We start from the raw sequence: 17062 nt of genomic DNA on the forward strand, positions 1-17062 counted from the left end.
CCCACACATAGGCCGCCTGCCTTCAGAAACCCAAATCAAATGGTCATAAGCACCAAAAGAAACAGATTTGCTCAGATGACTAAAATAACCCAGGAAATAGTCAGATGGAGGAATGTGGATGTTATCCCCAGGACTTGATCTCCCTCAGTCCCTGAATCTGCCTTTCCCATGTTGCCCTCACTACCGGGCAGACCCTTTCTACCATGTCAAGATCGCTTTGGGAATTCCAGGCTTCAACTCCACTAGCTCAGCAATTCTACTTGGGAGAAAATGTCTTCCCCAGCTGTTTTAGTCACAGCTCTGACAACTCAGTCTCAGTACCTGGTTTGAGTCATAAGGCGTCACTGACAAAATCACAACTGTCAGGGCTTGAGATGTGTCATTTGTCCTATGTATCAAATGGCATAAGAAGAGTGGTGTTTCCCCAGAGGAAATTGAGATTCTGTTATCAGTAAAAGGGGAATGGCTGCTCAGGAGGCAAAAAAAAACTTGGGTACCCTCCACCACCCATCTACCAAATCTGGATTTGAAAGGCACAGGACAGCAGAATGTCAGGACTAAGAGAAAGTAGCACCAAGAAAGAAGAAGAAAACTGAAAGGGAAAATCAGAAAGCCCTCCTGAGGTCCATTTCACACCCTCAGTCATAAAAGAGCAGAATTAAATTAAGGCTGCTAAAAGTAGAGAAGGCACACCATTGACCCAATATGAAGCCCTGACAAGGAGATTTGTTGGGTTTTTTTGTGAGTACCCTCCAGAGCCAGAGGTGGAGTGTCTCCTCTTGGGTAGACTTCAGTGTGATTCATGTGTTTGAATCACACAGCCTCTGAAGGCCACGTGTCTAGAATAGCACCAAACAATGAAAAATGGCTCTAGAAACATTTATTGTTCCTTCAGCTGTTTCTGTCTCCCAAACGTATATTGAGACTAATTTATTAATGTTAAGTCATATGACAAATTCATTCTGGGAGGAAAAGCATTTCCAGGGAGTAACTATACGCTCTCATCACCTATAGATAGCTTTGTCCCTGCCTCATCATCCGGGGTGATGGTTTTAATCCAGACTTCTCCATGTACTAACTGTGGAACCCTGGGCAAAACTGGCTCTCAGTTTGCTTATCTGTCCAAAAGGGACAATAATATACCCTGCAGAGGTACACAGGGCTGTTATTATTGTTTACGCATTTGGGCTTCATTTGGAGACGGTCTCAGAACTGATCTTATAGGGTAAGATTATAGAATGAGCTTATCATATAGGGCATACTTGCTTATAGTATTCCAAGAAAGTGCAATACACCAATGCTTAATACTAGGAGTTTAGAAACTAAACTAGGAATCACATTACTCCTGGCTCAGCCTGGCCCCTTGAACTAATCTCCACTGCATATTTTGTCCCCACGGTGTCCCCACAGCAGCTATCGAGGCTTCCTAGGAATAACCCACAATACTCCCTATTCCCAAGAGACTAGCTCTTTTCCCAAAATCTTGATGTACTCAGTCAGCGAAGAGGTACCTTGCATGCTTTAAAATTCCCACTTATTATTTTTTTTTCTAGGTGACCAGTCTCTAAGGCAGAACAAAAATTACTTGAGCAGCGATTTAGACAGGGATTCCGAGAAAAAAAAAAAATTAGCTAAATTGGGCAAGCCTAAATGATCTCTTAGTCATTTGTTATTTTTTTTTTTTATTTTTATTTTTTTTAGCAATTTCCTTCTTCCCTGGAGCCTGATCCTGCAGGACAGGGATCTATTTTCAAGTCAATTACAATTCCTAAGGGATATAATTAACTATAAAATCAGAAAAGGAACCCCATTTTTCTTATTATGGTAATGTAATAGTAATTTTTAAAATAACTACAATACATATGATAGAAATGGCATTTGCTTTCTTTCAGCTTTTCATTGCTTTTAGTTTCATACCATACCATTCCCAAATCTCCAACTTACCAGCAAGCAGTGATCAACAGCAGCTTGTAGATTATTGTTAAGCAAGCAAAACAAATAAATAAATAAACAAAATAAATTATTAGTCTGTTACACACCATTGTGGCTAATCTACTTCTCATTGGGTAACATTCACAAGTCTCCTCAAGAACTCAGACAATAGACCCTTGAGAGTGTGAGTGGTGGCAATGGATACAGACTGAGCTGCGCAGAAGCCTGTTCATAGTCTCAGACTCTAAATTCTAGGGCTCAACTCCAGTTCCCTGCCCACAGTTTGGCATTTCCTATCCTTTATAGCTACTTAAAAAAAGTTTGCTATGCCTATATGCTAAGTACTAAGACACATATCCTCATTTTATCTACATGCCACTTCTCTGTTAGGAGTTACAATATTCCCTTCTTTTGTCATTTTCATTTCATTCATTCATTGCATGCCCACTCTAGACCAGGCAACAGCCTAGGTGCTATGGATATAGTAATGAAGAAAACAAAGATTTGCATTTCAATGGAGGAGAAAGACAATATGTGGAAGAAGAAAGTGAAGGAGAAAGAAGAGGAGAAGGAGGAGGAGACATCAGGGAGATGATATTTAAGCAGAGACCTAAAAGAAGGGATGTTGTGAGCTCAGGGGGAAAGTGTTTCAGGTGGAAGAACCATCATGTGCAAAGGTCCTGAGGCAGAAACAGTGCTTGTGAAGAACACAGCAGGGCCTCTGTGAATGAAATGTGCTGAGAGGGGTTGGAGGAATATGAGCTGATAGAGAGTGCCGAAGCCTTAGAGGGCAGGAAAAAACACTGGGTTTCTTTCCTTTGATCAGCCATATGTAGGTGCCAGCGAAGGAGTGACGTGATTTACCTGTGAGGAAACTGAAGCTAAAGGAATGTTAACTAACTCATTCATGTCACATATGTGGGAAGCCCCATCATCGGGACTCACTCTGGGGCCTATGCAGTTCCCTAGGCTCAGTCATTTATAATCACAGCCCAGCTTCTCAGTGACTCAACAGATAATTCCATGTATATGTGCTCTGTCATTGCCTTTATAAAAGCAATGAGATCTCTTTGAGATCTCTTCACTCATAATCTCAGTTGGCTTGTTTCTCACCTTCTTCCTTGATCCTAAATGTCAGCAAATCTCCCTCTCCAGTCACAGGTCCAATTAGTTATCTCTTATGAAATTCACCAGATGTAACCCTTCTTTTCCATTGCTCCTGCTACTATTCAGGTTTCAAGTCTTGTCTGCTCTCATTTCCCAGGATTCCTGAACCCTCAATGATCCAGTACTAGCCTACATGTTCAATTTCATTTCTCGTTATTCTCTCATGTCTCAAACTGGTCACCTTCAGACTATATTTTGACTATATGCTATTCTTAAAAAAATTACATCAAGTTATATTTCTGATATCTCTTTAAAAAATTGAATCTGACAGTACTGGGCCCATGGTCCCACAAAGCTGAAGCTGGGTAGTGGCTGCCCATTTTGGATGGGGCAAGAGCTCTCCAGTTCCCCACAGTCTCCACCACTCTGTATAATCAGACATCTTCAGGCATCTCTCTTATCATTGCAGGCATTGACACAGTTAAGAATAGTGCCTATAAGTACTCTCTGGACCTAACTGCCTGGGTACCAATTCTGGCTCTACCACTTACTAAACTTATGTTATTGCCCAGCCACTTAAAATCTCTGTAGCTGCCCTGTAAAATTTAGGTGATATGGTTTGGCAGTGTCCCCACCCAAATCTCACTTTGAATTGTAGCTCCCATAATTCCCATGTGTTGTGGAAGGGACCCAGTTGGAGGTAATTGAATCATGGGGGTAAGTCTTTCCCGTGCTGTTCTCGTGATAGTGAATAAGTCTCATGAGCTCTGATGGTTTTATAAAGGGGAAGTTCCCCTGCACAAGCTCTCTTGCCAGGTGTCATGCAAGATGTGCCTTTGTTCTTCCTTCACCTTCCACCATGATTGGAAGGCCTCCCCAGCCATGTAGAACTGTGAGTCCATTAAACCTCTTTCCTTTATATATTACCCACTCTTGGGTATGTCTTTATTAGCAGTGTGAGAACAGACTAATACAGTAGGTACTTATGATAACTGCCTCATATTTCTGGTGTGATGGTTAAATGCACTAATACTTACAAAAGCATTTAGAAAAAATAGCTGGACATAGCACCGATAAAGGTTACCTCTTGAGGTTGCTGTTTATAATTCCCACTATATACCAGGTAAGTTGGTATACTTGACAAAATGAACATGCCTTTTACAATCCCATCTCCTTGCCCTTGTGTACTTTAATCTTGCTTCCCAAAAGGTTTTCCCAAATGGTCCAGTCTCCTATGATCACAGAATCTTATCCATCTCTTAAGTAAGTCCTACTTCAAATCTCATCCATTTGTGAAACCATCACTGGCCACTCTGTATAGATATTGTTTCTCACTTCTTTCCATTTCTGTAGCTCTCATTTTGTGCACTACTTACTGCATACTCATCTACCCCTTTGCATTGCTGTCTTGTGTTAATATTTTCTGTCTCCAACCAGACTGAAGAACCCTAACGGTGATGCATGGCAGGTGATGATTGGGTTATGTTTCAACTTTCTGGCAGATAGTTGGCAGCAATGCTAGATAGTACAATGATTATTTTCTGAATTCTCATGGGGAGGATTTTATCATGACATTTTTGTTGGTCAATGATACTAAATTAGAAGGTCGGATGTTTGTCTAATGAGTGCAATATTGAAACAGGTAGTATGTTTTAAATAACAAGGTTCTAGAGTTGAAACAGGTTTTGTGCCCCTTCTAATACAGGTTAATGCAGAATGAAGGTCATTATTGTGTGACATTAGTTTCAGACTGAAGGTCATTATCATGTGGTAACTGGGTGTTGATTCAGTGCTTTCCTACTTTATAGAAGCTGCAAACATAATTGGCAAATCTGTAAAAATGCCTACAGCATTAGTTTCTTTGGGATTCTGAAAGTTATGCAGGAAACTCTGTATCTATCTGTCTGTCTGTCTGTCTGTCTGTCTGCCTGCCTATCTATTTACCTGTCTATGTATGTATGTATGTATGTATGTATGTATGTATCTATCTATCTATCTATCTATCTATCTAATCTCTCTATCCACTGAGAAATGAGTATACTTCCTACTGGGCATTGGTCTTCAACATGGATAAAACACAGAACATGAGAATTCAATATTAGAATATGGGATAAAGACAGTGAAATAATTACTGAGAAAAATATGAAAATCAATTTCATCAAAATTGAACCACCTAAGATGATTTTTAGTAGAAGTAAGGTAATTAGATGTGCTTTTTCATTAATGTCAGCTAATACCTACCTAAAATTTAGTGTAATCTCAGAAGACTTTTTTAAACCTGGAAGAAAGATACTTGTACCATCATTTGCATTAATCTCTGAAATGAAACACTTCCATATGGCTTTCATGGTGGGGAGGAGGACTATAATTACTGAGGTCACTTTCTAAATAATACTACTGGAATCTATTCATATGGGAACCAAAGAGATGCTGTGATGCCAAGTTATTTCCTCTGTGGAAATAAAGATAAAGGTAAGGTAAAGGAAGGGTAAAGATATATAGGAATATTACAAATGATCCCAGGATTTAGCAGTAGATCTACCACAATTAAGTCCCAGTTCTCGGAAAGTGACCTTCTAGGATGTTCATGTCTGACTCTACTGCACTAAGGGCCATTCTATTATATAGGCAGAAGAGAGCAATGAGATTGTTTGATTGGTTAGAGAATGCTAAATTAATCCTGCCAGCAGTGAGCCAAACCCACAGTGCCAGCCTACACAGTACAATAAATAGAAAAGGTAATTTGACACTCTGCCCAAAAAAACTAGCCTTGGAAGTAGCAGCCACTTGGCCTCATTGAAAAGTAGGGAGAAAATGAATTTTGTAATGAATTACTTGTCACTCAAAAGATATTTGGTTTACAACAGGAAATAAAAATCATTCTGAAGAGTGGCCATTTTGCCTAAAAGGAAGCAATAAATCAAATAAGTGCTAGTGAAACAGATGAAGAGTATTCATTCATCTTTAGATCATCTACTGACCCAAATAATTAGATTAAAGTGGAAAGATTCAATCTGAGAAATGTGAATGGATAGAGAAGGAATAAAGAATACTGTTTAGTTCTCAAATGACTTTTTATTAAATATTATTCTTTCTCTTTTATTAGGTTTGGCTTACAAACCTATATTTTGTAAATCTTGTTTGTGTTCAATTTAGAAAATCATAATCCATTTACGTTTATTGGTTTGGTTTTGATTGCAGTAATCATTATATCTGGATAATGAAAAATATTCACCAACTCTTCAGTGTACCAAGGAAGTATTGAGAATTGAGAACTTTTTTTAAGGTCTTATTGTACAATCAGTAATCACCACTATTTTTCCTTCAATGTGACATCTATTGTGAAGGGACCTATATATCCCACTTTATTTCTGGGGTTTGGAGCTAAATATTGTCTCTATGTCCGTTCAGGTGGTGCCAGGTTCAATGGCCACAGTACAGCAGATCACTAATAGAAAACCAAAGCTCATTCTTGAGACCTTTATAGGTTCTTTTTAAAATTTATTTGTTTACCTGTTTGTTTTGTGAAGGATAATGATTTATTTTTTAAGGGACCCTAGGTTTCTTAGGATTTTCTCTCTTCTGAAGATATTGACCAAAGTGTCCAAAGTGGGAATGGTTGGAGATGGGCTAATAGGAAGTGAAAGACTAGTCCATTTCTCTGGTTAATAGGCAGTTAAGTCTGTAATACACTGATATTTCAGTTTTAACAAACGCTTTTAATTAACAGAAAGAGGAGCTAATGAATCAATTTACTTATAATTTGTGAATGAATTAATTTGTTAATGAATCTATTTACTAATAATTGTTTCCTTTCAGAATACTAACTCTGCTAGAGTACATACTGTTTATCAAAGCCAGAAAAGTACATTGAAATACTTTCCAAATATTAGATTCTAACATCAGATCAGATGGCTACTCCAAGCACCTTTAGATTGAAGCATTATAACATTCCTTTTAGGTGTGAGTAGAATAAAGGAATTTTTATTCCCACTTGATATTGGATGACTCTGGAGGGAGGTCCTAGTGCCTACTTACTGAGGAGTTTCCACAGTTTGTAAATACACTTCCTCACCTCAAAAAGTCTTCCTTTAGCCACAGGGGAAATGCTGCTTTTTCAGTACGAGGGGTTCTCTCAAACGAGGACTTCCTTAGCTCTGAGGTGTGTCATAGTGGTCAGAGCAGGTAGACTGGCTGGGAGACCAAGACCTTGATTAGGCTACCTAACATGTTTGTGCCTTGGTTACCACATCTGTAAAATGGGGATAATAATACTACCTATCTCCACACATTGTAGTACAAAGTCACATTTTTAACAGTGCTTGATCCAGGATGTTACTGTCAGGTGCCCACCCTAAGAGAGATAGGTGTCGTTGAAAGAATCCCATCTGTAAAATTATTTTGGGGTTTCTTAAATTCACATAGTCTTGTACATAGTTTAATGTACATGGCCTTGGCATTGTGTAAAATGTTATTTGGACACTCTGGAAGAGGAGGATAGCAAATTTGATTCTGGGGTTATAAGACTGGAGGGTTAATTATAAATCAATCAGATAATTGGGAGAAGACTGGAGGAAATCTGATATATGTTTCTGTGTTTATCAAGTGATTGCATCTGCTTTTCACTCTCTGCTGCCACCATCTGGCCCAAAACCTTTGTATGAGCCACAATAGTCACATCCCTGGGACATCTTTGTGCCCCCTCCAGTCTCTTTTCCACATGGCAGCCAATATCATTTCTTATGATTCTCTACTAGTTCATGTCATTCCTACACTTGGCATCACTCATTGGTTGGACTTTGGATAAACAGAAAGCATCAAGCTCTTGCCTCATTTCCAGCTTCATCTCATATCTTCCCTCACTCACAACGCTCTGCTTATGCCAGCCTTCTCTCTGGCCCTTGAGTATACGGAGTTCTTTTCAGCCTCAGGGTATTTGCAACCTGCTGTTCTGCTACACAGGACATCTGCCATTCACACTTTCTCTCTCTCATTCCTGCTCATCCCTTGGATCTCAGCTAAACATAACTTTCTTGGATGGCACTCCTTTAAAGCCCAGCCACCCGACCCCGGAATTTAAATTAGCCTCTCCCCATCCTTAATCTAATTTCCAATATGGCATACTGACCTTTTCCTTTGTATAACTTATTATAATTTGTGGTGTCACGTTTTCTATATGCTTGTTTCACCTCTGTCTTCCCCAGTAGACAGTTAACTTCATAAAGCCATGGACTGTGTCCATCTTTTTTTTTTTTTAAGTACTGTACTCTGCCTCAGACAAGATGTGGTTGGTGCTTAATTAATAGTTGTTGAATCAATGATTACATCAACAAATGAACACTTAGTATGTGACAAGCACTGGGCTAAGTGCATAATACCCATGATTTTATTTAATCCTCACAATAACCTTTTGAGTTATCATTAATGTCATTTGCAAATGAGGAAATAATACTTCTTCATGCAGTGAGCTTAGAAGGGACTGTTACATCTTCTAAAAAGTGGCCATCCTTCCCCTAGAGTATGAGCTAGACTCAGTAACTTGCTTCCAAGGAATAGAGTATGGAAACTGATAAGATGGTAAAAATAGTAACCTCACAGTGGATAAACTTGGAAGACATTATCTTAAGCAAGCAACCAAAGTTAATATATCCAATTGTGTCTGGAATTGGTGGGTTCTTGATCTCACTGACTTCAAGAATGAAGCCGTGGACCCTCGCGGTGAATGTTACAGCTCTTAAGGCAGCGCGTCTGGAGTTGTTCGTTCCTCCCGGTGGGCTCGTGGGCTCGCTGGCTTCAGGAGTGAAGCTGCAGACCTTTGCGGTAAGTATTACAGCTCTTAAGGCAGCGTGGACCCAAAGAGTGTGCAGTAGCAAGATTTATCGCAAAGAGCGAAAGAACAAAGCTTCCACAGTGTGGAAGGGGACCCGAGCAAGTTGCCACCGCTAGCTGGGGCAGCCTGCTTTTATTCTCTTATCTGGCCCCACCCACGTCCTGCTGATTGGTAGAGCCGAGTGGTCTGTTTTGACAGGGCGCTGATTGGTGCGTTTACAAATCCCTGAGCTAGACACAAAGGTTCTCCATGTCCCCACTAGATTAACTAGATACAGAGTGTCAGAGTGTCGACACAAAGGTTCTCCAAGGCCCCACCAGAGTAGCTAGTTACAGAGTGTGCATTGGTGCATTCACAAACCCTGAGCTAGACACAGGGTGCTGATTGGTGTGTTTACAAACCTTGAGCTAGATACAGTGCCGATTGCTGTATTTACAATCCCTGAGCTAGACATAAAGGCTCTCCAAGGCCCCACCAGAGTAGCTACATACAGAGTGTCTACTGGTGCATTCACAGACCCTGAGCTAGACACAGGGTGCTGATTGGTGTATTTACAATCGCTGAGCTAGACATAAAGGTTCTCTATGTCTCCACCAGACTCAGGAACCCAGCTGGCTTCACCCAGTGGATCCTGCACTGGGGCTGCAGGTAGAGCTGCCTGCCAGTCCCGTGCCATGTGCCCGCACCCCTCAGCACTTGGGTGGTCGATGGGACTGGGCGCCATGGAGCAGGGGGTGGTGCTCGTTGGGGAGGCTCGGGCAGCCCATGGAGGGGGTGGGAGCCCATGGAGGGGGTGGGAGGCTCAGGCATGGCAGGCTGCAGGTCCTGAGCCCTGTCCTGTGGGAAGGCAGCTAAGGCCCGGTGAGAAATCGAGTGCAGTGCCAGTGGGCTGGCACTTATGGGGGACCCAGTACACCCTCTGCAGCCGCTGGCCCAGGTGCTAAGCCCCTCATTGCCCGGGGCCGGCAGGGCCAGCTGGCTGCTCCAAGTGTGGGCCCGCCAAACCCACGCCCACCTGGAACTCCAGCTGGCCTGCGAGTGCCGCATGCAGCCCCGGTTCCCGCTCACGCCTCTCCCTCCACACCTCCCTGCAAGCTGAGGGAGCTGGCTCTAGCCTTGGCCAGCCCGGAAAGGGGATCCCACAGTGCAGCGGTGGGCTGAAGGGCTCCTCAAGTGCCGCCAAAGTGGGAGCCCAGGCAGAGGAGGCCCTGAGAGCGAGCGAGGGCTGTGAGGACTGCCAGCACACTGTCACCTCTCAATCCCCCCTCTAAACAAGACACCCCAACTGCTGTTGGGAATTTGGCCGATGACCACTCTAGCTACTTCCTGCTGGATAGGGGCGAAGAAGGCGCCCTGCAGTTGTAGTGTCCTTCAGAGGGGAACTCTCCAGGCCAGGGGAAGTGCCAGCGGGTCAGTCCAGGGGTCCTCGGTAGAAGCTGTTAGTTGAACTCATTTGGGGTTCCATTTGTAAGACCATCTATAGCTTGATGGCCTCGATTCTAGGGGAAACAAATTTGACAAGAAGGTTAAAAATACAGGGCCCAAAGGCAAGGAACAGCAAGATGGCTGCCATGGGACCTAGAAAGGGGAGAAGCCATGTTGCCCAACCGCAAAGGTTGGTATAAAAATTCGAAAGTCATTGTCTGATTTCAGAAGCCTTTTCCTGTAAATGCCAGGTGGCATCTCGTACTATCCCTGACTGGTTAGTGTAAAAACAACACTCCTCCCCTAAGAAGGTACAGAGTCCTCCTTTTTCAGCAGTGAGGAGGTCTAGGCCTCGGTGGTTTTGGAGAGTCAATGCTGCCAAAGAGTCTATTTGGGATTGGAAAGTAAGGATAGATTTCGTTATTTCTTGCAAACTGTTTGAGAAGCAGATATGGGTTGAAGATCCACATAAGTGGAATATGCCTTGGCTGGGTAGATAGAAATTTACCCTGGCTTTTAAAGGAATAGGATACACTGTTTTTTCTTTGCTACTTCCATCTCTCTCTTTCTCTCTTCGACTTCTTCTTTGTCTCTTCCTCTCTTTTTAACTCTCTCTTTGACTTTCTGTGTCTGTCCCTCTTTCTCTCTGACTTCTTCTTTGTCTCTTCCTCTCTGTCTCTTTCTTTTTTTTTTCTTTTTTGTAGAAAAATTTATTTTCTTTTAGATATTATCCAGTAATGAGATTACTCAGTCAAATGATAGTTTGTTTTAAGTTCTTTCAGAAATCTCCAGACTGCTTTCCACAGTGGCTGAACTAATTTACATTCCCAGCAGTGCATAAGCATTCCCCTTTCTCCATGGTTCCTGTCTCTTTCCTTCCTTTCAGCTGCTTCTGCCAGCTGCTTATGCTGCTGTTCTCCCGTCTCCTTCCCATTTTGATGGCTTTGTCAGTGTAAGACAATGATAAGTTATCGTGTACCCCCTGATTTCACCTCTGTGATTTTCTTCTCTAAAATTCATAACACCAGCCTAACTATAAGGAAACATCAGAAAAATTCAATTTCATGGACATTCAATAAAATATCTCTTTGAAACTCAAGGAAAGAAAGACGTCATAGATCAGGAGGAGGCTAAGGAGATATGGGTGCTGAAGGCAATGTGTGATCCTGGAACAGAAAAGGACTAAAGTGAAAAATCTGGTAAAATCCAAATAAAGTTTAGTTAATAGTAATGTGTCAATGTTAATTTCTTAGTTTTGACAAATGTACTGTGGTTACATAAGGTGCTCATATTAGGAGAAGTTGGGTAAAAGTATGGAAGGGCTCTCTGTAGTATCTTTGCAACTTTCTGTAAATCTAAAGTATTTCAAAACATTTTCCTTTAAATGGCTACATTGGTTTGGAAACCAGGGCTGACCTTTAGTCAGCATACACTGGTGGTTGATGTATTCAAGTTGACGTGATATATTGGCTTCAGTTGGTCAGGACTTGAGCATGGCATGTTGTTGACTGTATTGAGAATTACTAACTATGCTCCCTTTTTACAAAATTGTGATCAACTTTCTATTCACTCAAAAGTATTTTTTAATAATTCTTTTCTCAGAAGAATAACAAACTGTGTGTGACTTTAAGTCATTCTATTTAACTGAGTGGTTACCATGGTGAATCTAAGTGTTCAGAGAATAATTTCAAATCGAAACTCTTGATAATGCTTATGCCACAGCAAAAGAAAAGATCAGCTGTCAATGGTGTGGCTTCTCAGAGCCACATAACAAATATACCAATTTATGCCTAATATTGGAAACCTTGTAGTCCAACCTTACTTGGTACTTGTTGGAGTATCAGAAGAGGTTGAATATGTTTTTCCAGGTTCACTTTCTTCCTTGGGAAGTCACAGAACTGAACTCTATTAGAAATATGCTAGGGCATGTTTTATTCTCTTCTGCATCTTCTGTCAGAAACAGCCAACAAGTGCCATTTTCAAGTCGCTACAGATCTCACCTCTAGACCCTTGGAAATATCAGGTTCTGCTGAATTCTGATCAAGAGTGCCCACACAGTAACTTAGAATCTGACCAGGATGCCAGGACTCACATCTAGCTCTTCCCAAAAGCACGCGTGGGCACGGATTCTCATATCATCTGGGGATGTCGATAAACCACAGATGCTGACTCAGTGAGTGTGGGGTGAGGCCTGACACTCTTAATTTCCACAAGCTCCCAGGTGCCACTGTGGGTCTTTGGGACTGCGTTTTGAATGGAAAGGTGCTAGGACATTTTTAATGGCATCCTAACGAAATTATGCCATTAGGGTTTTAACTGGATATTCCACAGCTTTACTTTCCTTTTCAATTTAATCTCTTTAGTTCAACAATTTAACACTTGTGGAACTCCACAAGTTAGGATGCAAAATGAACAAGAAAAGCGATTTAGTTTTAATTGAGATGTCCCTTCACAAGAAATTGATAGAAAAAGTGAATTTCTTTCACCTACCTGCTACAAGACTGACTTTTATAAAATGATTTATTTCTTTAAGTAGAATCATTTGTGATCTATGTTGAGCAAGTCTGAGAAATGCTCTCTGCTCAATCTCCAAGTGAACTAAGGGCTTTGTCAACTTGACCAAAATACCATCCAATTTGGGGACTGTTTCCATTTGTTAGATAATCCTCTCAGAGTTTGTATTCTTGTTTTTCCTCCCCTTGTGATTCACTAACTAGTGACTACCCAAACCCTAAGTCCTGGATTTAGGATTTTTTTTTAATTTCGGCTTTTATTTTAGATATGGAGGGTATATACATATATATATATATATAGGATTGTTACATGGGTATATCGAACCCAGCCAGGTAGTGAGCATAGTATCCAACAGGCAGTTTTTCAACCCATGCCTCCTTCTTCCTTCCCCATTTATTAGTCCACCATATCTATTGTTCCTATGTTTATGTCCATGTATGCTCAATGTTTAACTCCCACTTTTAAGTGAAAAGATGCATTATTTGGTATTCTGTTCCTGTGTTAATTTGCTTGGAATAATGGCCTCCAGCTCCATCATGTTGCTGCAAAGGTCATGATTTCATTCTTTTTTATGGCTGTGTAGTATTCCATGGTATATATGTACCACATTTTCTTTATCCAATTCACCATTGATGGGCACCTAGGTTGATTCCGTATCTTTGCTATTGTGAATATCATGGTGATGAATATATGAGTGTGTGTGTCTTTTTAGCATAGTGAGCTACATTCCTTTGTGTATATACCCAGTAATGGGGTTGTTGGGTCAAACAGTAGCTGTGAACACTTTTGTGACTGTGGTTAGGCCAGATGTCATGGTTCAAATGATGTTAGACATTAAATGTTGTATGCATTTTAAATCTTCAGATCTTATAAAGTTTTAATAATTTCTGTAGTTTTATTGAAAACATTGACATTGCTTCTTTGAGTCATGGATTGTTATATCCATCTGGAAAGACAGTCACCCCGATAGAACATAGCATTTTCTGTTAGTCAGCATAATACAGGTTTTTAGAGTATTAGTCATGGGGTTGGAAGTTTGATTTTATTCAGAAATATTTTTAAGAGATAGTGTCTTACTATGATACCCAGGTTGGACTCAAACTCTTAGTATCAATTCAGAGATTCTAATATCCCTCACATAGAGTTTTGACCTCTGAAAATTGGTATATTTCTATGGTATAAACCAATATATTATACTATGGAATTTCACTGTGATTCGCTAATACCTGACGCACAATGTGCTGTTTAGTCTCTTGAATAGAGACTAGTCTCATCTTTATATTTTGTCATTTTTTTGTGGAACATACACAAAAATTCAAATTTTTCATATTCAAAATTTGACTATAATCCCACTTAGGTAGAACAGATACTTTAACCACACATACACACACACACACACACACACACACACACACACACACACATTTTGTAAGGGGATACTGAGGCCCAGGGACTTACTCATAGTCGTGAAATTACTGGCATTTGGCTCTGGAAGGGATGATAGAGATTTAATCCTATGATCTCACTTTACAGAACAAGTAATGAAGCTGAGAGAGGCTGGGCCACTTGCTCAAAGAGTTGCAGCAAGTTAGTGGGGGGCGGGGGGACGGTCAGGACTCAAAGTCACCTATCTTGCCTCTCAATCCAGGATACCATCCCCTGCCATTCTCAGCCCCAGGCCAGCGCAGCACTGGGCATCCAGCATCCTCAGTCCATGGTCTAGGTCTTTTTATCATACTATAAACCTGTTTCATGTATCCAAGGACTCAAGGTGATCTGGGGAATACCATATATAGACAAACATTGATTTTGAAATTATGCATTTATTTTAATGCATATTAATATCTATGTATCTTCTATTTACAAATGCGAATGATTTGCCAAATAACAGCTATATAGAATTTTATTTTTTTAAATATACTCACTTCGTTCAAAATAAAGTAGATTTGAGGCTGGGCATGGTGGCTCATGCCTGTAATCCCAGCACTTTGGGAGGCTGAGGTGGGCGGATCACTTTGAGGCCAGCATGGTGAAGCCCCATCTCTACTAAAAACACAAAAAATTAGGCGGGCATGGTGGTAGGCACCTGTAGTCCCAGCGATTCGGGAGGCTGAGGCTCGAGAATCGCTTGAACCCAGGAGGTGAAGTTTACAGTGAGCCAAGATCACACCACTGCACTCCAGCCTGGGCGACAAAGTGAGACTCTGACTCAAAAAATAAATAAATAAAGTAGATTGAAAAAATAAACAATAGTTCAGGTCATTTGTGGAGATGGCAAATATTGGGCACACAGATTATTGAAGTTTGGAAACTGTCAACTTACATCCCTAATATCTTTTACCTTTTCATTACCATTTATGTGACTGCAAGACTTAACCTGGCTGTGGTTCTCTTACAGTCACTCCAGCCAAGGAAATGGAAGCAACTGTGTGAAAACTATACCAGTTAATTTATAAAAGTTCAGTGACAAAGGATGGGTAGGTAGTGACTGCTAGAACACAATACATTCTGAGAAATGTTTCGATGTTATCATTTTAAAGTAAATCTTAGAATTCCTATTAGTATAGAAGTAAACTAGCATTACCTATTTTGAGCTTAACACAGTCAATGAAAGTCTTTATAGAAATTATACATCACAGAGCAAAACTTCAGACAAAAATATGCTTAAATTGCTTAAAACATATTTTAGTGATAGATAATTGTTTATTTCAAGACCTTCACAATTTGAGCAATTTAGTGTTGCATCTGAGAAGACAGAGATGGTCAGTTTTTTAAAAAATTTACCTAAAAAGACATGTTAAGATTTTATTGATAACTATTAAGATCTGCTATAATGTCGCTCCATATAGAATTCTCATATTTATGTGAAAATGTATGCAAAAATTGTGGCTTTTAATATATGAAATTTAAAAACTCATATACAATTTTGCTGGCAAAGCAAGATATGTGTTCAATTTAGTATCATTTCCATAATCCCAATTCTTATTTTCACCTCATCATGCTTCTGTTAAACTTGGAAGCTCTTTTTAAAATAATTTCATCCAAAACCTTTTCTGAGGCTCTGATCCCTTAGATCTTGATCTCCTGTTTAATTGCCCTCAGCCATTAACAGGTGTTGATTTCATTTTCTTTGTCTTCCTTGCTAGGAAGTCTAAGCACAGCATTCTCGCTGTGTATTCCAAAGGGGCCTGGCCTGGCTGCTTTCTACATCAACCTAATTTGTGAGGTCCTTTCATGTGAAAATGACTCTTCATCATCAGGGTCACCTCATTCATTAAAGGTAATTTAGCACACTCACCCAGCATCCTACCAAGACCAGCTTTTTTACTTTTGTCAAGGTTTATCCACATCACACTTGACATTCCTGGTGGGAATTTCCATGAATTCTGAAGCCTCAGAAAGATGTTTTGATCTGTCCCACTAGGGGAAGGAACTTTTCCAGGGCACAGAGTAATATGATGCCTGAACTAACTGGGTTCACCTCCAGGCCTGAGAAAGATGACATGAACCAGAAAAGCATGGCCTTACAGCTGGTTGGAAGGAGGCTGTCTTGCCGAGGCTCATTAGAGAACTGGCCCAAGACACTCAGATGCCTTCATTCCCCTGGCTGTGAACTGTTGCGTACTGCAGAAGCTGAGTCAGCCTTCTACATCTGGGCTGCAGGTGTAGCCCAGACATGGCTAATTAAAATGCCAGACCTTAGTGGTATAGGGCTGTTTCTCTGGGACACTTCACAGCTCTAGCATGTCATCCTAAAAGGTTTATGCCTGAAAGTAGAAGTTCTGAATATTAAGAACAAAAAAAATTGTATAGTCACTGGAATGCTAATGTCTTGAGTTTCTAAATTGAACGGCGCTGTTAGATTAGGCTCTATCGACATAGTCAGCAAGTTCTTATTCTTCTTGCTTGTGCCAGGGTGCTGCGTGTTAGGACATAAAATGTTTCCTTCATAGGCAAAAGAAAGCACCAGTGATAAGGATACTATTCAGGAAAAGTGGTCAGTGTTCAGGCTGAGTTGAGACAGGAGTGGAATATCATCTTTCTCATGTAGTGCACTTTAATTTACAGCCAGGTTGGTCATTTAAGCTTTTACACACTGTAATAAAGGTGTCCCAGCAGTTGGTAGAGAGTGAAGCTTGATCTTTGGCTTAAAAGAATGAGATTTAGATATAAAATACCTTTAATTGAAGAGATCTGTATCACAAGTGTTGTGAAGTTGAAGGTTTTATACGAAACATAACTGCTGTCTTTACC

General features: G+C 40.6%; 1 protein-coding gene across 2 annotated transcripts in view; it reads left to right on the forward strand.

Moving 5' to 3' along the window:
* TAFA1 (TAFA chemokine like family member 1) overlaps positions 1 to 17062 on the forward strand; it is a 532844-nt gene that overhangs the window by 238065 nt on the left and 277717 nt on the right. The window lies entirely within an intron of this gene.

The sequence above is a fragment of the Hylobates moloch genome, unplaced genomic scaffold (assembly GCF_009828535.3).
Source record: "Hylobates moloch isolate HMO894 unplaced genomic scaffold, HMol_V3 SCAFFOLD_4, whole genome shotgun sequence".
In the NCBI taxonomy this organism is placed as follows: domain Eukaryota; kingdom Metazoa; phylum Chordata; class Mammalia; order Primates; family Hylobatidae; genus Hylobates; species Hylobates moloch.